The sequence below is a fragment of the Myotis nattereri genome (genome assembly GCF_964212035.1).
Source record: "Myotis nattereri genome assembly, chromosome: 2".
Lineage (NCBI taxonomy): Eukaryota > Metazoa > Chordata > Mammalia > Chiroptera > Vespertilionidae > Myotis > Myotis nattereri.
This window is the reverse complement of record NC_138076.1, coordinates 18,215,950-18,223,802: the sequence shown is the minus strand read 5'-3', so window position 1 is coordinate 18,223,802 and position 7,853 is coordinate 18,215,950. Positions and strand designations below refer to the sequence as shown.

Sequence of the window (7,853 nt, the reverse complement as noted above, 5' to 3'; positions counted from 1 at the left end):
TATGTCTTTGACAATGGTACCCAGAAGGATGGCTGCCCTCCACATGTTTCTCTCTCCCTCCCTCCCTCCCTGCTTTCTACTCTCTCTGAAAAGCAAAGGAGACAATATCCTCTGGTGAGGATTAACAACAACAAAAAGTGTCAGGCAGGTAGTCTCATCTGAAGTGTGCATGGAGAAGCATCCATTTCTTCTCTCACATGGCTATTAGTGGTATTCAGTAGTTGTGGGTTGTCAGACTGTGGGCCAGGTTTCTTGTCATGTGGACTTTTTACAACATACCAGCTTGATTCTTCAAAGTTAACGAGAGAGAGAGTGAGTCTACCCACAAGACAGGCTCTAGAATCTTATATAATGTGAGCACATGTACATAATCACACGTACCCGTCACCTTTACCATATTTCACAGGTGAGAAACACGTCACAGACTGTACCCACACACAAGGGGAGGAGTCTTGGTATTCTCATGGAATGATTCTAGAACGCGTCCTCCGCATCCCAGTACAGGGTTACCCCCTGTGAAGCAATGAAGCGTTAACCAGAAATTACTCTCCATTTCTTCCCAACACTCCTTTTGGGGGTCTAGAATGTTATTTAAAGTTTCCCAAGTCAGATTCCATGTTTGTAAAATGAATCTTCCCATTTTCACCTCACGGGTACATCAAAGAGGGTGATAAGAGGAGTAAAAAATGTGAAAATATTTTGGAAATAAAAAAACGACTAAAAAGTCACAGATATTAATTCAGGCATTTGAGCCCCTGCAAATGGGGAAGAAACTTGCCAGGATGAAGTAGGTATAAAAAAAAATGGCGAAGGACAAGAATATGCAAAAGTACCCTATTGGTTTTCCTTATTTCAAAATGAATTCAATTGAAGAGGAAAAATCTTAAGATTGGCAAAAAGGAAAAAAATATTTTATAATTATCTTAGAATTGTGTTTTTTAAATATGATTACTACTAATAAAATCATGAGTGATAAAATATATGTTATGACAATGATGCCGATATGCTTTCAGTGTTTTATTATTCATGGCTCTTTATGCTGCCTGAGGAAAAATGTTTAATTAGACAATTTCCTACAACAATTGGGATAATGCAGGTAACATCAAGGATAATTTAAATCTACATACCACTGCATTAAATGGAGATGACTTCAGCATGGGATTTTGCTATTAACTATTAAACTGCATTGCTGCCCAGACAGAGTGGCTCAGTTGGTTAACCTTCGTCCCATGAACCATAAGGTCACCAGTTTGATTCCTGGTCAGGGCACATGCCTAGTTGCAGGCTTGATCCCCAGTAGGGGGCATGCAGCCTACTGATGTTTCTGTCTCTCTCCCTCTCCCTTTTTATCTCTCCCTCTCCCTTCCTCTCTCTCTTAAAATCAATTAAAAAATATTAAACTACATTGCTTTACACTGTCCTTTTATTTCACTGTCCTTTTTAATGTTAAAAATATTAAGTACTATGGGATAAATTTAACTTGAGTTTGGTTTTAAAACAATATTTGCCAACCTTAAGTAATAACTGCATCCCATGCACTATTCTAATTGCTTTATATGTATCAGCTCATTTAATCCTTACAACAACTAGATAAAGGACATGCTACTTAATTGCCATTTTCCAGATGAGGTAACCATGTACCAAGAGATTAAGGGATCTTCCCAATTTCACACAGCTGGTAAGTGGTGGAGCTTGAATTCAAACCCAGACATCTCATTTCAAAGTCCAGGCTCTGAGCCATGACATAGCCGTCTCTCTTAATGGGGTTGTGTAAGAATTTATTAATATATGGCTTACATTGGGAAGATAAAGATGCTCTCAATATTCAAATGGTTTTGTATTATCAATTTAGTTTCTAATGAGTGGGTGGACCAGGAAACACCTGCAGTAATTTAATTAAGCCAGAAAAATAATATAAAGTATTATACACTTTATTTGTAGGCATTAAGAAAAGGTTGTTAAAACTGAGATTCATAAATGGCAGTCCAGAGGAGACTTTATTAAGGAAAAAATAATGACTAAAACCACTTTGCTCTTAGGAAAAGAAGAAAATCCTACCATGCCAAAAAAAAAAAAGGATAATAATCTACTTAAGAATTTTTAATACAGAGACAATTTAGAGAGGCTCAGAGAAATAGATAGCTAGAGCATTAACATTTTTAAAATAGCATTTTAAATGACATTTTTAAAAACGGAGTTATTTGAATTTAACTTAAAGTAAACTTGAAATTTTCTTTAATCTTGTTATGTTGATCCATAATTTCAACAGAAAAATAAACACACAATACCATGGAGGCAATGGCAATGACAGCTTACACAACCTAGCAACACCACAGGTCATCTTACTTCAGGCCATAGTACATATATTCTATATTCTACTGCAATAAGTTGCTCTCTTGTTCTCTGATTTCTCAGTCTTCTTATATCAATGAGATTGTTTTTGAAAACCTACAACATATTCATTATGAATTTTAAATACCTTGTAAGAAAGCCACTTTCTCTGTGTAAATATTCTACCCATCTGTACTCATAACCCCCAACATATAAAAAGGAAAGAATAAAGGAGGAAAGGTGGAAAGAAAGAAAGCAATCCAGCATTTTCTATATCTTATAAAGCCCCAATTGTCAACTTGACAATAAGTTATCATTTCCAAGCTATTGAGGGTCAACTGCAGGAATAATTTGTGAAGCATTGGATAACTACCCAAATGGTGAAACTAGAAATTGATGAGAGTAATTTAAACCATTGTCCCCCAAATCGTCCAGCCTGCTCCATGGATCCCCAATTCCTTTACCACCTACCATGGTCAGTGTACTGTCCTAATATTACTGAGGAGTCTCAGAGCAGTACAGAATGGGGATCTGGAAGAGAATTAAAACCGCCTGCCTCTCCCTTTAAATCTATGCCCTGCCTTATTTGTGATTGCTACTCCCTGTCTAGCCCCCTGTAGCTGCTACCACCTTTTCATGTTCTTTACCCCCACCCCTTGGAGATCATCCCCTTCCTCATTACCCAAAATAAAAGCAACACAAAGTTGTTATGTGTAAAAATTTTAACTGGCCCTGGCTGGTGTACTCAGTGGTTAGAGCATTGATCCAAGCACTGAAGGATTGTGGGTTCAATTCCCAGTCAAGGACACATACCTGGGTTGCAGTACCTGGGTTCCAGGGTCCACCCCCAAGCCCGGTCGGGGGTGGGGATGAGGCGTGGGGCACTCCCTGTGGTGTGTGCGGGAGGCACCTATTGATGTGTCTCTCTCACATGAATGTTTCTCTCTCTCTCTCTCTCCATCTCTTTCCCACTTCCTTCCTTCCACTCTCTCTAAAAATCAATGGAAAAAATATACTGGGGTGAGGATTAACAGGAACAATAACAAAATTAACAGAATAGTTAATGATAAAATACAAATCATTATAATATAGAACTGGAACCACTTTGAATTTTATGTAGGACTTTACTGTTCCAAAAAGTCACTTCCAGTCCTGGCCACAGGAAATCTTTTACTAACAAGTCCATCCTTGTTTAGACTTCGCTTCCATTTTGGTAGGAGTCTCCTCTCTTTTTTCCAGTTCTAGTGACAACCAAAGAACAAACACACATTTTTAAAATGTGGTTCTCTCTAAATTGTCAAGGATCAAATTTCATAGTCAGGCCTCCATCCCCCATCAATTTTTGCATATAGGACAGTGGAGATATCAAAGTAGTGAGGGCTCACACTCGCATTAAAATTTACTTTCTTTCCTCTTCAAAAATAAATACAGGTTATGTGAATTGTTTTTTCTTTCATTGGGTATAATAATGACTGAGAATTCCAGAGCAAATTTACAGACACACACACACACACACACACACACACACACACACACACACACAACAGGCATGCACTTGTGCAGGAGGTATCCTAAAGTGGGAGAATCTTTCTTCTGGAGAAAAAAAAAAATAAAGCACCGAATTTGGTAAAAGATAGATCTGGGTTCAAGTCTAACTTTGTCACTTGCTAGCTATATGAAGTTGTTCAAACTTCTAATTGAATCCCTGAATCTCGGGTCTAATAACACCTCCCTCACACTACTATTTTGAGAATTATAAGAGACAATGAATAATGCAATTTTCCTATGGGATTTGAGCAATAAATTTTAGTTGTCCCTCCTTTTCTCCTGGAGCAAAATTATAAATGCCTGTGATTTCATCACTAACCTTTTTTCCATGGCTCTAATGCCATTTAATTTGTTAATATCTAAGGAAGCAGCTTTTAGGGAAAAAAGTATTAAATGCATGGCACATTTATTTTATTTACAAGGTCATCTTCCTTTCTTCTTTGTGTTTTTCTTTCCAAAATATTCCATTATAAAGCCCATTGAAAAACAGTATCAGAAAGTTCTTAGTAATCTTAAACCTTGCTGTAGAAAACATTATGCCTCATTTTGCAGAAAGAATGTCAATATTTTTTAAAACCTGAAATTTACAAAAATGGGTACATATAAATTCAAAAAAAATTGTAATGCATGACCACCAAACTAAAACCTATTTGTAGTATCCATTTATGCCAAACGTCTGAATCCCACCAGCCAAATGTGAATTGAGGCATTCTTCTGAAACATTTACAGAAAAGATGCTGACAACTCATGGCCCATAAGGCAATGCAGTAAAGTTGAAATGACCTATTGGCTTAGTTCTGGGCTGTGCTTTGCCAAGAGAAGCTGCTGTAGAGGCTGCTTTTGTGGATTTTTTAAAGCCTTTTTACTTTATCTTAGTCAAAAATTCTAATTGAAATGTGCCAACTGAAGTGGCCAAAAAATTCTGGAAAAATCCGTAAATAAAATACAAACGCTGAAAAGTTTCTAGATGTTTAATATTGAAAATAATATAAGTGTAGCTGATGTTAATATGTTAACTGGATAAGAAATTATATTTAAAACTTTAAAAGGGGCCCAGTCAGAGTGGCTCAGTAGCTGAGCACTGACCTATGAACCAGGAGGTTATGGTTCGATTCCTGGTCGGGGAACATGCCGGAGTTGTGGGCTCAATCCCCAGCAGGGGGGGGGGTGCATGAGGCAGCCAATAAATGATTCGCTCTCATCATTGATGTTTCTATCTCTCTTTCCCTCTTCCTTCCTCTGTAAAATCAATCAAAATATATTTTAAAAAATACTGAAAAAGGAGGCTGATTACATAAATTATAATACATGCACACAAAGGAACATTTTGCAAAATATTTATAAATAGAAATGCTAATAGAGAAACATCATCCAAGACATGTTAATGAAAAAAAGCAAGTTTAAAACAGTGGGTGTACTACTCTCACATAAACTTGCCCAAGTTAGATAAAGTGAAAGGGAGAATTTTACAAAACTTAAAATTTACCTTGAACATTATATATAGAAACTGTTTATTTCCCATTAACCTTATTTCCATTCTGTTAAGAGTTTGTGGAAGAACAGCTTAGGACCAGTCCGTGGCTCTTCCTACACACTCAGTAACCTGCTGCAGTGGGGGCTGCAGACCAGGCCTCAGGGGCAGGAGGAAACTGTGAATGGGCACAGAGGGCACCAGCCTGCGACCTCAGGCTGCGCAGCAGTGAACTCAGGAGCAGGGGCAGCCCATTCACCCTGAAATTCCTCCTGGGTCACAGCCTTTTCAGCAGCAGCCTGCTCTTCTTTTTCAATCTCTTCAGGATCTCTGTAGAAGTAAAGATCAGGCATGACTTCCCACGGGTGTGCACGGGAGATGGTGCCACGCATGCGGAGTGCTTCCCGGGCCAGCATCCACCACATCAGACCCACTGAGCGAGCCCCCTTGTTGTTGCAAGGGAGGCGATGTCCACATGGCACAGCGGAGAGTCCGTGTTACACAGAGCGATCGATGGTGGGCAGGGTAACGTAAGACGCCTCTGTGAGAGGCTGGTGGTCAGCCCTGGGGCCAGTAGCCACCAGAAGTCTTGGCTCCCGGAAGGCTGCCTGCATCTGGCTGGTGAAGGTTCCAGGAGTGAAGCTGCGGCAATGGGAGTGGCTCCAGTGGCAGCAGCGAACTTCAGCACAGCTCGCTGGCCAGGATTCCTGGACCATGGGACACTGACGTCAGCGGGGTTTTCGATGGCAACAACAGCACGAGCTGCCAGCAGAGGCTTCTCCCAGGTTCTCCTCAGACTGGCGATGTAGATGCCATCACTGTTCCTTTGTAGATGAGCTGTTCCATCTGGAAGTCAAGGTGGTGCCACCTAAGTGGGTTCCTGCTGCAGGGAATCGGAGGACATCCTCCTCCTCCATTTGCAGGACATCAAGGGCTCCAGACATTGTGACAAGGTTCCCTTTAAGTTACGTGGGAACGCAGAACAACGCCGTATGGAGCCCTCCCTGGGTAGCGCGGAAGCTTGAACCAATATTTTTAAGTAAAATAAACACCTATCAGAACTGAACTATAATGGCTGTAGATATTGTTACACCATAAATCAAAAGAGACTTTTCATACTAGAAACTAAGCATAATGCACAGTTGGATATTCTTTTAATACTATTGGTCAGTTATTCTCAAAGAGAATGTGTGTAATTAACACTAAAGTAGAGCCCTTTTAGAACTGATTTTAAAAGAAAGAAATGTCAAGAGCTTATATTTAAATTATAATTATGACTAACCTACCCAGAACAAATTAAAATTTGCACTCCAATATGCATATTGGGTATTTTCCAGAATTGAAGAGCTTCAATATTTTCATTGATCTGATAATGCAAAGAAACATTTCTTGGCATTCCAAAAATTTTTTTTTAAATGTTCTACTTTCTCGTCTACAATCTAAGGAGAAGGGACCCTTCAAGTACTATAAAAACAGTGGAAAGTTATTAGTAAAAAAGCTTCAAGATCTTTAAAAAAGAGCTACGCATTATTAATATAGAACAATCCTAAGTCGAGAGAACTTGATAGTTCATACAGAAAGCTTTAAGATTTCCATGTTCATTGTCAACATCTCCTTTAGATCATACCTTTCATTTAGTTTTTCATTCACTGTGTTTACCAAAAAGTGGACAATATAGACTAATGACCTTTAGTGAGAGAGAAAAATAAATATATATAGAAACTTAAGCCAGAGGCTGGGGAGATATAAAAAAATTAAAGCGTAAGAGACTAGATTTACTATCCCACCTCCAACTTGAAATAACAAAAGCAATACAAAACCGACAAAATATATGTAACAATGGCTTTCAAAATACTGGACATTATTCAATGAAGGAGAGTGATCCCAGAGAGAAAAGAAACAAACTATGTCATCCATACGATTGTCCTAAGTATATTGCCTTGAGGGAATTTCTAGTCCACAGAACTAATGCAAGGAACCCAAGTAGAGCCTGGTGGACCAGCTAGGTATAGATGGAACTGAGAATCTGGGGATATTAAGGTGGTTTGGAATTTTCAGGAAATTACTGGAGAAGAAAATGCTGAACAGTTCTTCCCTTCCATTCTCTCAACAGGTTAATGGATAAAAATATCCTTGGGTGAGGATTCACACACACACACACACACACACAATTAATATTATAACTCTACATTCAGGGCCAGTTTTCTAGAAGGGCCCTATGCTTGGAACAATACTTTGCTGTCACTGCATTGAAATTCTCAATAATTTTTGAACAAAAGAACCCATATTTTCTTTTAATACTGGACCCTACAAATTATGTAGCTGACCCTGGTACAGGAATCAAGACACTGCCGTATTGGTGCAAAGATAGAAAATTGGGTTATTAGATAAATATAGATCCCAGAAATAGACCCACACACACAATTGATTTTTGATAAAGGTGTGAAAGCAAGTCAGTGGGAAAAGAGTAGTCTTTTTAAATCAAGAATGTTAGAAAAGTGCA

The 7,853-nt window shown here is 38.7% G+C and overlaps 1 pseudogene across 1 annotated transcript; it reads right to left on the bottom strand.

The window, feature by feature from the left end:
• Positions 1–5,443: 5,443 nt before the first annotated feature.
• On the bottom strand, positions 5,444–6,294 carry LOC308514225 (small ribosomal subunit protein uS2-like; annotated as a pseudogene). The gene has a single exon. The product of its transcript is annotated as a small ribosomal subunit protein uS2-like (transcript).
• Between the last annotated feature and the right edge of the window lie 1,559 nt (positions 6,295–7,853).